The sequence below is a fragment of the Saccopteryx bilineata genome, chromosome 11, assembly GCF_036850765.1.
Source record: "Saccopteryx bilineata isolate mSacBil1 chromosome 11, mSacBil1_pri_phased_curated, whole genome shotgun sequence".
NCBI lineage: Eukaryota > Metazoa > Chordata > Mammalia > Chiroptera > Emballonuridae > Saccopteryx > Saccopteryx bilineata.
The window spans coordinates 54,892,716-54,906,721 of record NC_089500.1 but is presented as its reverse complement, the minus strand read 5'-3'; the positions used below and the strand labels follow the sequence as shown (position 1 = coordinate 54,906,721).

The window sequence follows — 14,006 nt, the reverse complement described above, 5'->3', positions numbered from 1 at the left end:
AAAACTTTCAGAACTGAAAGGAGAAACAGAAAAATCTCTGTGATAGTTGAAGATGTCAACACTCCTCTCAGTAACAGACAGAACGAGGAGACAGAAATCAGGAAGAATATACAAAACTTAAATAACAGCATCAACCACATTAATTTCATGGATATTTATAGAATACTTCTGCCCTAAGGGGCAGAATACACATTCTTTTTAAGTTCACAAGGAACATAACCAAAATAAATCATATACATGGCCATACAATGTAGCTCAATACATTTTAAAGAATTTTTTTTAAAGATTTTATTTATTTTAGAGAGAGAGAGAAGGAGGGATGAGTAGGAAGCATCAACTCCCATATGTGCCTTGACCAGGCAAGCCCAGATTTTTGAACTGGTGACCTCAGCATTCCAGGTCAACACTCTATCCACTGCACCACCACAGGTCAGTTCATTTTAAAGAATTTAACTCAAATTGAGTTCTTTGACCACAGCAAAATTCATTTAGAAATCAGTAAGAGAAAGAAATATATATATGCCAGAGATCACAAAAGAAATCCTAAGGAAAATTTAAAAATATTTTAATTGAATAATAAAAAATTACAGCCTGACCAGGTGGTGGCACAGTGGATAGAGCATCGGATTGGAATGCAGAGGACCCAGGTTCGAGACCCTGAGGTCGCCGGCTTGAGCGCAGGCTCATCTGGTTTGAGCAAAGCTCACCAGCTTGGACCCAAGGCCACTGGCTTGAGCAAGGGGTTACTCAGTCTGCTGATGGCCCATGGTCAAGGCACATATGAGAAAGCAATCAATGAACAACTTGATGTAAAGTGCTACAACAAAAAACTGATGATTGCTGCTTCTCATCTCTCTCCATTCCTGTCTGTCTGTCCCTATCTATCCCTCTCTCTGACTCTCTCTGTCTCTGTAAAAAAAAACAAAAAAAACAAAAACAACATATTAGTGATGGTGGGATGCTACTAAAGCAACCTGTGAGGGAATTTTATTGCATTAAGTGCTTATATTAAAACAGAAGAGAGGTCAATAGTTAATGTCCTTCTTAGGAAGTTAGTAAAAGAAAAACAAATTAAGTCCAAAATAAATCAAAGCAAAGAAATAATTAAGAATAAAAATCAATGAAAGAAAGAGTAAGCAGGTGAAAAACAGAGAAAGTAGCTTTTTAAAAGCTGGGCTTTGGAAAAAAAGTAAAACTGATATATTTGTAACTGTTTGATCAAGAAAACAGGAGAGAAGACAAAAATTACCAGTATCAGGAAGGAAAAAAAATTACCAGTATCAGGAAGGAAAAAGATATCTTTAAATATCCTACAGATACTTAGCAAATGTATAATAACGGAATCAACCAAGAATGCCAAGAAATTCAATAAATGCTCATGGGAAATGGACTAATTCCTTGAAAGTCATACACTACTAAAACTGACAGCAGAAGAAACAAATCTGCTGATATTTATTAAAGATACTGAATTTATAATTTAAAACCTTGCCGCAAAAAACAACTCTGATATGCTATGAAAAATTGAAGAATGAAAAAATATCAAACCTGCACAGAAAATGAAGGTAGAGGGAACTCCTCCCAATTCATGTAAGAAATGAGAATCACGCTGACATGAAAACCATCCTAAGAACAAAAACATACAGAGTTCAGAAATCCCCAACAAAACAAAACAAATAAAATAAAATCTTGTACTAGATGATGACATCTTGCGTCCAACTGCTAATGTCTTCCTTATTTCACTATAAGTTCTCTCTTGGAGATAAAGACTTAAATTCACATTGGTCATTTGGTTTACGTTCAATAGCACAGGTCTTCCTGATTAAGCACATTGTTACACTAAAGCAATGCAATAAAATAATCAGTACACTGGCTACAATTTCTAATGTTGCCAACTTGGGTGTTTCGTTTGTTTTGTATCACTTAGGTTGGAGTAAAACATTTAGTGAGTTGAATAATTGCTTGCAGACTTGAATTGATTAGGCATAGAGATTCTATTAAAGTGAATTCCTTAATTATCTCTTAATACTACAGAAAAACTGATGAGATAGGATGCAGAATGACCTTATAAGAAGTTATAATTGATTAGAATCCCAAGTCAAGCTTAGAAGCAGAGTCTACGGGTCTTAGCCTGATCACTGGGCTCGCATATATATATATATATAAGGTCTACAAGTTCTGTCCGTTTTTGGAATAAAACAAAATACAAATTTTTCTTACCATCAATAAACTTTATTAAATAATATAATTGCCATTATTATTAATGATTTCTTGCCAGCGTGAGGGCAATTTGTATATCCCATTTTTGAAAAATGTTTTATCTTTTGATGCGAAAAATTGAACCAGTGCTTGTTTGATATCTTCTTCATTTTTGAATTTTTTGCCCTTCAAAAAATTTTGTAAGGACAAAAACAAGTGATAGTCGGAGGGTGCTAAGTCTGGGGAATATGGTGGATGCGACAAACATGCTTCTGTAGCATTTCTTCCTTGTTGAAATTCGTAAAAATTACAGTGGCGTAAATGAACTTTATCAGTAGCCATGGGTACACTATCGCTTCACACATAAGACTAACATGAATCAACTTTGTTTTAGTTAATTTGCTACGTCAGTATGTATACATTAAGTGATAAAAATAGAGAGGCACACATGTGCCAAATAAACATGTGCTTATGTGTCAAAACTTGTTGTGATAGAAACGAACAGAACTTTCCGGTAGACCTTATATATTTATATTTTATATCCAATTGATCGAAGAGTGGATTGTGGTTTCAGAAGGTGGAGACTTCAAGCTACTGAAGAGAGGCCATAGCAATGATGTCAGGGCCAACACAGGCTTAAGGCCTTCCTTGATTGTAGCGGGGAGAAAAGGACATCTTTCTAAGAATTCTCACAGCAACTTAGGCCTCTCTTAGGGCATACAGTTTACTGTCTCGAGCTATTCTTGTGGTGATTAGGAACAGTTTGCGGACAAAGATGACCACTTCATTACCATATTTGTACACATGGTGAAAGTCTTGCTATTATATTCAATTTTCCCTTAGCAAAGTTGTAAACATTGCTATTGAAGTGAGTGCAATTCACTATATGACCAAGACTAATCAGTATTAGCTTTACTTGTTTTCCTTCTCAGTTGATAAAGCAATGGGTGACTATGTAGTGGATTATATAGTAGACTCCTCTTTAGGTACATTCTGAGTATCTACCTGAATACCCAAATTGGCCAATATAAAAATGTTTTTACAGGCTGATGACTATCTTGCAACTTACACTTCTTAACTCTCATATCCCAAATTAACTGCTTTTTTTAGTTTCACGCAATTTTTTTCTTTTTCATTTAATGAAGAATTTACTGAAACAATTAAGCATCACCTTGTTCATTAAAAATATGCATAGTGGGCTTGTTTACATCATGTATATATAAACTAACACGGAATTTCACTCTCTAGTTCTTTATGTACCCAAATATTTTCCGACTAAGAACTTTACTTCCTCTTTAAACCTCTATCCTCTACCCTCTCAGCAATGGAAGTTTCTGCATATTTGAAAAACAGAGAAAAATATAAAGTCATGATGAGATGCAGGTCCTGGCCAATAATTAGTCACCCTTAGCTCAGTGACTCTCCATTATCTACTCCTCAGCATACACACCATGCAATATATACAATGGAGTCTCTGCGAAGTGAAAAAAAATACCTCACTTCATGGCCACAAGAATATTACAGGGAGGACCATTAGGGCGAGAGGGCGTGGGGGGCATCTGAGCAGCTTGCAAACGGGCAGGGGCACAGACAGCACTGAAGAGGTGAGTGAGGTCCTTACCCTTTAACAATCGGAAGCCTCGAAAGATAATTTAAATCAGAATTTTGTTATTGTCTTCTCAAATTTTATTTGTACAAGGTATACGAAAAGGAAAGATGAAAACCTTAATGAAAATAATTTCTCCAGTCTTCCAATAAGGTATATGTATAATATACTCCATTTTAACAGGCAGTTAAAATGACTTGACTAAAACCAAAGAGAAAACTAGGCACAATTTTCATTCATCAAACAAATCTTTGAGTACTATATATCCAACATGATTCTTAGCATTTGGTATTCATCACAGAACAATGTGAAGTTCCTAGTCCTCATGAGGATTAATTCTAGTAATACAGATAATAAAGACATTAAATAAGTAAATTATGTAGTATTTAAAAAGACAATAATTGGTGTTGCTCAAAACTTACTACTTCTGTATTTTCTGTCTTCTTGCAATGGTCCTTCTTTTAACAACAATATTTTGAATATTGACTGATGATTTTATTGTACTTTCCATGTGGCAGGAATTTAATAACGGACAAAAGAAAACCAGCTTCACTAGTGTTATAACTGTAGGTTTTCTGGGCTGGAAAATGCTAAGAGATTTTCATTTTTCAAAAGTCTTATGCCAGTAACAGTAAAGAACACAAAAGATACCTCATAGTAACAGGTACAGCAGGAGGGGAAAATGAAAGGTGAATGTATATTACTAAAGTAATAGTACTAGCATAAAATTATGGGAAAAAATGTTAACTAATAGACTTAATTACAAAGAAGTTCTAAAGTAGTTTTTAACACGTGTCAAGACCTCAACCAATCTCCTTTTTAAAATAAAGGAATCTGGAAATAAAACTGCAGCTTCCTTGAAAACACAAATGATCCCAAAAGGAATACTGAGAACAAAAGAAACAAAATGATTGTCAGGAGGAAATGTGCCCTGAATCCAGGATAACACATAGCTCTTGTTTACAACAATCTGTGAACAGCCAGCTTTGACTATTAGTGGTTATGTGCCAATGATTATTAACTGCATAGCAAGAGAATTGAGTCACAGGATAACTGTTGATTTTATTCTGTACTTCTACTAAAGCTTGATTTCATTATCCATCTCAACAGCTCTTGAATTTGTGTTGGAAACAATAGCCTTTGGAAATTCTTCTATGGGAAGCAGAGTAAAGCCTTTATTATTTAATCATATACACATTGAACAAGGAAGAACAAACAACAAAATCAAGTGTTATTCTCCATTTTAAAGTCAAACAAGCTATTTGCCTTACCTAATAGGTTGTCTTTAATTTTGGTCATTAGTGGTCATTAATAAGTGAGATAATTTTTACTTTTCTCAAGTGTTTATGTTTCTGATATTAGGAAGCCACCATAGTCTAGGGAGATAAGAGCAATCAGGGTGTCATGCCACTCTCAATATAATGATAATAAACATTGTATTTAATGCTGATTAGTGTTGTACCTACTTTAGATATACTAACTAATCTCACCATTATGAGATTACTATTACTACTATCATTTTACAGATAAAGAAATGGCAGTACAGCAAGGTTAAGTAATTTGCTCGGGATTACAGAGCTAGCCTCTGATGCCTTACAACCGAAGAGTAATTCTCCAGAGTGCCGATTACTACCTCTACTTTCACAATGCAGGAATGAACATGTTTACAAGTCTTCTACTTCTGGGAATGATTTCTTGGGGGGTGTCTATAGGTATAATAAGCTAAATAAGGAAAAATATAGCATGAGGAAGTAATAATATGATTCTTCAGTGAGCTTTTCAGCATCAGGTCAACTTGCTGGGATGAAAAGCCTTTTCCATAATACAGTAGTAGCACATTCCCAAGGCTAGAAGGGCATTTACAGAGGAGCAGCAGCCTGTGAGAAGGTGTCATATTGGAAAGTAAGCTGGGTAGAGCTGTGCCTGGCAGAAATGCCTGGCTTCCACTGACCGGGAGGAAAAAGACATCAATTCAGCTCCGAACACAAACTTCACTAACCCATACATGTTGAAATGAGAAAAGGAGGCAATATCTATTTACAGGACTTTGTAAACCTGTACTGTAAGACAATCATACTTGCTCATGTATTGTCTTTGACTAAAAACCTGCAAGGCAAATGCAATCTCTGGGTGATGTTTACATGACTTGTGGAAAGGAAAGGAAATAAAATAATATTTACTGAGTGCTGGGGGCAGGGGGCAAATGCTGTGTTATGTTGTTCCCATTCCATCTATAGTTGTCCCTTGAATAATGCAGGGTAAGGGAGATCAATACCCCCAGGCAGTTGAAAATTCATGTATAACATCCAACTCCCCCCAAAACTCAACTACTAATAGCCTACTGTTGACAGGAAGCTTTACCAATAACTTAAAGCCAATTAACACTTATTTAATATGTTATATGCATTACATACTGTATTCTTATAGGAAAGTAAGCTTTATTTTTAAAATTACATGTAAAAGTGGACTTATATGGTCCAAATCTATGTTCAAGGTCAACTATCATTAAATCTTGACAACCTACTACCAATACCTAGTTATTTTCCCCATTTCTAAGGATTAGAAAATCTGAGGGTAAAATAAGTTAGTTATGAAAGTTGCTTGAATAAATAAAAGGGAAGTCAGAGTTCCATCTAAGACCTGTCAGACACTGAGGACCACGCCACACCCACACTGTCCTGCACAGCTGTCCAACCTCAGAGAGGAAATCTTTGTAAGAAGTGGTCTACTTCCTGTGAGAGGCCAGATGTTATGTAATGTATTGTGGTCGAGGGCTGAGCTCTGGCGGTGAAGACTCCTTAGGTTTGAAGCCTAGTGCGGTTGATGATTAACCACAGAAACCTGGGCAACTTACTTGACCTTGCTGTGGCCTCAGTTTCCCCAGCCATGGGTACCAGTACCTATATCATAGTAATGCTGTGATATTAGAGTTATATCATCCCTTAGGGTAATGCCTGGTATATAAGTGCACAGTACATGTTCTTATTTCTATTATTATTAAGGAAACTCTCTGCTAGGACATAAACTACTTGAAAGCAAGTATCACCGGAAGGCAAGTATTACAAGTCTATTGTCTCCCCAGTGCTTCATATAATAGATGTTAAATACAGTTGAATAAATAGATGAATATCTAGACTAAAGGATTATAAAAAAAAGTGTTCTTAAAATGGTTTAGTAGGCCCAATGTTATCCGATATGCAATATCTCCCCTACAGCATCTCTTACTATACTACCCTCAGCCTTATTCTCTCCACTGGAGTAACATTCAGAGCTTTCTTGCTGTTTCTTGAAAACAACAGGCACCCCTGGGCCTTTGCATCTGTCATTCTCTCTAGCATTTTAGATCTTTTCAGGTCTAAGTTCAGATGTTCTTTTTTCCATAAATCCCTCCCTATGACCTCACTTTAAATTGCGACAACCCTTCACCTGGCTCTCCGGTACCCCTTATACTTTTGACCGTCTTTTATTTTTCCCACAGCAATTATCATGATACACTATATACTAACTAAAAGCTTAACTTACTTGCTTCACTTATTTTTTACTCCCTAAAATGTAAACTTCATGAGGGTAGAAGTTATTGTCTGGTTGGTTCAATAAATTTTTGTTGAGTATTAGATGAATATAAGCCATTAATTTATCAAAGATCATATTTGAACTGTGAGTCTGTGTATAGAAATACATGGTGATACAAAGGAACTGATAATGGGGACGAGCTACTAGTAAAATACAAGTGCCCCTTTTCTAAAAAGCTACTAACTTTGTATTTAAGTTAAACTGGAATTTCAATTCCTGTGTTTCATCAATACTCATGGAAAGTGAGGAAGTTGGCCTGACCTGTGGTGGCGCAGTTGATAAAGCGTCGACCTGGAATGCTGAGGTTGCCGGTTCAAAACCCTGGGCTTGCCTAGTCAAGGCACATATGGGAGTTAATGCTTCCTGCTCCTCCTCCGGTTCTCTCTCTCTCTTTCCTCTCTCTCTCTCTCTCCCTCTCCAAAAAAATGGATAAATAAAATCTTTAAAAAAAAAAAAGAAAACGAAAATGGTACCTAACTAATGCCATTTAAAAAAAAGAAAGTGAGGAAGTTATCTCTGTTTATGGGAAATAAAAAGTTATTAGCTTTTCTTTCACAAACACATGGTAGACACTATTAAGCTTTCTTTCTGCATGAATCTTAATATTGACTCTGCATTTCACCCAAATCAAATGTCTTTTTTTTTTAATAGAAAAATGTGTGATACTCTTCTTGTGATTTTCTAATCCTACCTTCCTAATGGGAAAACCAAAATTTTCTGTGCCTAGACCTGGTCCCACCAAAATTCAATGTAGCAATGCTTGGAACAGATGTTACCCCTCCCACACTCTCAGAAATTAAAGAGATCTTACTTCTCTTTCCTAAATTGTTATTTATTTGTCTGAATATAAAAAGGTTAAGATGATACAGATATTAATAAATGATGCTTTTGTAGTTTCTTTATAAATACAAAATAGATCTAAATAGGCATGTTCTCTGTCACGTGCTATAGTGTACATACGTATAGTGGGTAGTCCATGCACTCATTTAATTACATTTGATAGTATACATAGAAAATACTTCATAAACACTGCATTTAAAAGTTAATGCTTGGTTTTTGTTTTGTTTTCGTTCTCTTTTAAACTTCCAAACCTATCTGGCTTTCAAAATTCTATCTGAATTTTGAAATCTCACCAGGCTCCTTTACTAATCAGAATTAAACACTTATGATCGGGTACAGTTAACACTTGCATTCTAAAAGGCTTATTTACACACGGGTCTCCCTATGAGATTGTGAACTGAAGAGCAGGAAATTCCACTGTGTGTCAGAGCCTAGAACAGTGCCTGACACAAGTTAAGTATTCAATAAATGTTGAACTGAATTACTTAATGTAGATTCAAAAGAAATGTAGTTAATAAAATATCCTACCAAGTATAAAATAAAGATGAACTCTAAAGTGGAATGTAGATGTCCTTGGAATATGGGTATGTCCATTTTTTTAATTTTTGATGAATACCCTATACTTAGAAAAGCTTTATGTCATGTGCCAAAATGCTTGTCTGAAATTGGGTTTTATTTATTTATTTATTTATTTTTCATTTATAATTTCTTTTTTTTTTTTTAAGACTTTATTCAATTTTCAGAGAGGAGAGGGAAAGAGGGAGAGAGAGAGAGAGAGAGAAGGGGGAAGAGCAGGAAGCATCAACTCCCATATGTGCCTTGACCAGGCAAGCCTGGGGTTTCGAACTGGCGACCTTCAGTGTTCCAAATCTATGCTTTATCCCACTGCGCCACCACAGGTCAGGCTGGGTTTTATTTTTAAGAGGACCTACATGTGTTTCAAGGACTTCTCCCTCAGAACCCAGTATAAAGGCTACCGTGCCTATAAAGCTCTGTCTCCCCGGGCAGGAAGAGCTACTGCCTCCTTTGTGCCCTTGATCCTCAACACGTTTCCATCCCGGCCCCTTCGTGTCTCTGCTGTCACGTCTGTCTCTTCCTCCAGACAGGAAACTCTTTGAGGTCAGAGACAGTCTTATTACCTTCATGTGCCTGACGTCTGGCACACCCTAAGTACTTAATCAATACTCACCAAAACACTGAGTGAATTAAAAACTTCTCTAAATTTAAATTGTAATTCTGAACTAGCCTGGCCAGCTTTCACTGGGTGCCTAGAATCTGGACGTGACCCAGAGTGCCAATGGTAATGGACCTTGAACTGTAGGAAGTACCTGTGAAATTCTAGAAAAATGTGCCAACTTGCATTGTTTTGTTAACATGAAAGTATAATTCAATAATTGAGCTATTTGTCCTTCACTAGAATGACTGTCTTATTCTATGAGGACTTTTCTCATGTACAAATTAAATTAAGTAGAATTAGATTTTATCATCCATTCCTAAATTTCTGATGAAGAAACTGTCTTTTTGGCCCTGGCTAGTTAGTTAGCTCAGTCGGTTAGAGCATCCACCCCAGACAACAAGGTTGGAGGTTCAATCCCCAGTCAGGGAAAAAAAAAAACAGGAAAAAAACCAATGAATGCATGACTGAGTGGAACAACAAATGAATGCTTCCCTTCTCTGTCTCTCCCTTCCTCTCTCCTTCTTACTAAAAACCAATCAATAAATAATGAAAAGAAATAAAGCCTGGCTGGATAGATCAGTTCATTGGAGCGTCGTCCTGGACCGCAGAGGTTGCTGGGTGGATTTCCTGGTCAGGACACATACAGGAGCAGCTGGATATTCCTGTCTCTCTCTTCCTGACCCTCTATCAAAAGAAAACGAACAAGCAAACAAACAAACCCTGTTTTCATTTCATGTTTTGATAAAACAAAATAGTCAACAAAGGGCCAACCAGATGTAGGGATACAGATTGGTTATATACGATTTCTTGATTAATTACTGGTCTGCTTTTATACTTTATTTCCTACACCAAGTAAACAGAAGTGCAAACACTGGGGAAAGCAGAGGGGGCTCTAAGGGACACCATGCTCACTTACACCCCATCAGCCACGTGTCTGCTCTCTTATCCCCTCCCCTTAGAAAGCACCACTCCTCTTCCCCCCTCCCCCGCCCCCCCCCCCCCCCCCCCCGCAGTCTCAGCAGGGTTGTTTATGGTAGTTCATTTGCCTCAGCACCAGAGCCAGGAGCATCCACCAAATATTTGTGAGCCACACACTGTGCCGGAAACTGGCCGATCGAGGGGTGGAAAAAATACAGACAGACTTTGTGCCCCTGGAGAAGAAAATGCAACAAGTATTTGCAATAACATTGGATGAATGCTATGATAAGATAAATAAGGCTAGTCTGGAGTCAAACTCTAATCCTTGTATAAAAAAGATTTTACTTTGACAAAGAAGATCTGAGGAAGGAGACTTGGTCATTTGTACACAATCACATTGGTTGGCAATCTCTTTTTCCCCTAGTTTTCTTATCAGTAAATTTAGTATGTTGAAACTACCTCTCCATCATAAAGGTGTTTTGAGAATTAAATGGATGACACAGACAAAACACTGTGAGCAGGGCCTGGCTCACAGTGAATGGTCATTGCATCTTTGATGTCATACGAAAAGTCACCTGGTCTAAGCTAGAAAAGATGAACTGACTTCTAAGCTCACTTCCTGAAGAATGGAGTAAGTTCATTGTATTGATAGAAATGCTTGCTCGCCTTGCACTTGGCCTGATTGGTGCTTGCCTTCCGGGCGGCAGGTTATAGATTGAGGATGCCTGCCGCCACTGGGAGGGGCCACTGTTTGCCAGAGAAGGGGTTCCCCCCACCCCAGCTCTGTTATGCTTGGGAGTTGAGAGAGAACGAGAGAGAGAGAAGCTGTTTTCCCTGCCTATTTGCTGTCCGCCATTGCGAGACTTTAATAAACAGAACGGCCCACCATTTTCTGGCTCTACGATTACTTTACCGTCTGCCTGAATCCAATGGGAACCTGAACGGCCACAGCACTGGCCTTACACTAGGGTTGCGACTATGATATACCATCAGGGAATGGCTTAAAAAGAAATGTATTTCCTCTCGGTCCTGGAGGTTGCAAATCTGAGATTAAAGCGTCAGCAGTGTTGGCTCCATTCTGAAGACTCTGCCTGGCTGGAAGACGGTTGCCTCGTCAGTCTGTCTGCACCTGGTCTTCCCTCTGTGCCAGCACGTTACCTAACGTCCTCCTCTTCCCGTATCAATTCGACTGTAGTAGGGCCCGCTCTGATGATCCCATTTTAACTCAAGCACCTCTTTAATCAGCCCTTCTCCAAATACAGTCACATCCTGAAGTACTAGAACTTTAACATATAAATTTGGGGGAACACAACTCAGCCCACAACAGTGGGGGAGGCAGAGGTACAGACGGAGCTCTAACAGAAGGGATACGTGTGGGTTGAAGAGGATCACATAGCACACGGAAGACACACGGAACGAAATCAAACCCTTCTGCCATAGAGGCTATCGGGAAGAAATAGCAAGAGGTGAGTCTAGAGAGGGAAGTAGGGGCAGATTAGGCCTTGTAAGGCTCATAAGATAGTTTAAATATTAAGCACATGGAGTTTATCCTAAGAAAAATAGAAAAGCATTGCAGCATTTCAGGAAAGGCATACTATTATATATGGGGCATGACTGATCTCCCTTTCAGAAAAACTGCTGTCTGCATCATGAGGAATTGGGGTGGGGGGCTGGGGCGGTAGAAGCAGAGCAAGCAGCTGGGAGGCGCTTGAAGTAAGAGAAGTGAGGAAGGCTGATGAATTGAGTCGTGCCGTGGGGATGAACGGGACTGATGTGCTCTGAAAAGCTAACCAACGCACTTGGTAACTGAGAGCAGGAGAGAAAAGGGGAATAATTCCATGTTACCGGAAAATAGGTTGATAATGGTCAAGGAAGATAACAAAGTCAAAGTGGACCTCTTCATTGTGAGAAACCTGTGGGACTCTCAATAGACCATTGGCTATCATTAGTACCTACTGCTTATTAAACCCTTACTATATACCACATAGCGTGCCAAGAACTCTATACACACGACTACACAGATGAGGAAGCTGAGCCTTTGTGACATTCCCCATGTATTAAGATCCACCTTAATTTGGGGGCTCAAAATTTGGGGGAAAAAATGTATTACATAAAATTGTTGAACTCAAGTTTATTCATCATAAAATTCATACAGCCTGACCAGGCAGTGGTGCAGTGGATAGAGCATCGGACTGGGACGCATATGACCCAGTTTTGAGAACCCGAGGTCGCCGGCTTGAGCGCGGGCTCATCTGGTTTGAGCAAAGCTCACCAGCTTGGACCCAAGGTCACTGGCTTGAGTAAGAGATCACTCAGTCTGCTGTAGCCCCTGGTCAAGGCACATATGAGAAAACAATCAATGAACAACTAAGGAACTGCAATGAAGAATTGATGCTTCTCATCTCTCTCCCTTCCTGTCTGTCCCTATCTGTCCCTGTCTTTGTCTCTCTTTCTGTCTCTGTCACTAAATAAATAAAATAATCATATAACTCCTCATCCTCATGAAAAAGTGGTAAATGCAAGTAAAAAAATCTGCAACCACTGTATAAGACGCACCCAGTTTTTAGACCCCAAATTTTTCGAAAGAGGGTGTGTCTCGTACATGGGGAAGTAGGGTAATAGAACTTGGTCAGAGCCTGGGTTCCTTCCGCACTCCGCCCCTACTCTCACTCCCAGGGGCACCTCTGTCTTGGACTCTGATGCCGTAGACGAGTTTTACCTATTTTTGTACAGTATGTGAATGAAATCTTACACTATATGCACTCTTTCCGGTATGTCTACGTGTGTTTTAAATTTTGCAATTTAACTTGGGGCTAAAAGGGTTGTTGTAGACAGACAGACATTAGTTATAACCTCATGAATTTATTTTCTAAGGGCCCCTGACATAAATATATAGTACCTAAACAATGTATTTATTCTAAATTACACCCAAGTGAAATCAGTAATGTGAAAAGAATCCGGGGATGGACAAGGCCCATTTCAGCGTTGTATCCTTTGGAAGAGATTGAGTCCCTGTCCCAGACTAACTGTAATAAATCCCTTCGTATGAATTAAAGATTAGAATGTCAATTAATAGGAAGAGTGAGAGAGGCTTTAAAGGGAAAGTTCTAAAGGGAGAGAGGTTTAAAGTAAATTGGGATAAGCTTTAGATAATAAATTTGGAATCAACTCTAATTGTTGCTTTATCAAATTAATCCCTTTTTCTAGTCACGCATCTTTTATACTGCTGAGGAACTGCACGTGACTTTAGAAAGGGTTTTGAGTGGGCTACAAAAACAACAGAAGCGCCAGTAGAAAATAAGGTTTTACTAGTTTATTTTTTATTTTTTTGTATTTTTCTGAACCTGGAAATGGGGAGAGACAGTCAGACAGACTCCCGCATGCGCCCAACCGGGATCCACCCGGCACGCCCACCAGGGGCAACGCTCTGCCCACCAGGGGGCGATGCTCTGCCCCTCCGGGGAGTCGCTCTGCTGCCACCAGAGCCACTCTAGCACCTGGGGCAGAGGCCAAGGAGCCATCCCCAGCGCCCGGGCCATCTTTGCTCCAATGGAGCCTCGGCTGCCGGAGGGGAAGAGAGAGACAGAGAGGAAGGAGAGGGGGAGGGGTGGAGAAGCAGATGGGCGCTTCTCCTGTGTGCCCTGGCCGGGAATCGAACCCGGGAGTTCTGCACGCCAGGCCGACGCTCTACCACTG

At 39.0% G+C, this 14,006-nt stretch overlaps 1 protein-coding gene and 1 pseudogene across 5 annotated transcripts in view; one reads left to right on the top strand and one right to left on the bottom strand.

Moving 5' to 3' along the window:
* ARHGAP28 (Rho GTPase activating protein 28) overlaps positions 1 to 14,006 on the bottom strand; it is a 214,088-nt gene that overhangs the window by 165,631 nt on the left and 34,451 nt on the right. Inside the window, exon 2 of one of the 5 annotated variants that reach the window (XM_066246990.1) lies at positions 1,546 to 1,623. The exons of the other annotated variants lie outside the window; for them this stretch is intronic. The gene's annotated coding sequence lies outside the window, so the exon portion shown is untranslated. The remainder of the gene's footprint in view (positions 1 to 1,545; positions 1,624 to 14,006) is intronic. 5 annotated transcript variants of the gene reach the window in all.
* Positions 1 to 14,006, top strand: part of LOC136315604 (interferon-inducible double-stranded RNA-dependent protein kinase activator A-like) — a 42,819-nt pseudogene that overhangs the window by 3,974 nt on the left and 24,839 nt on the right.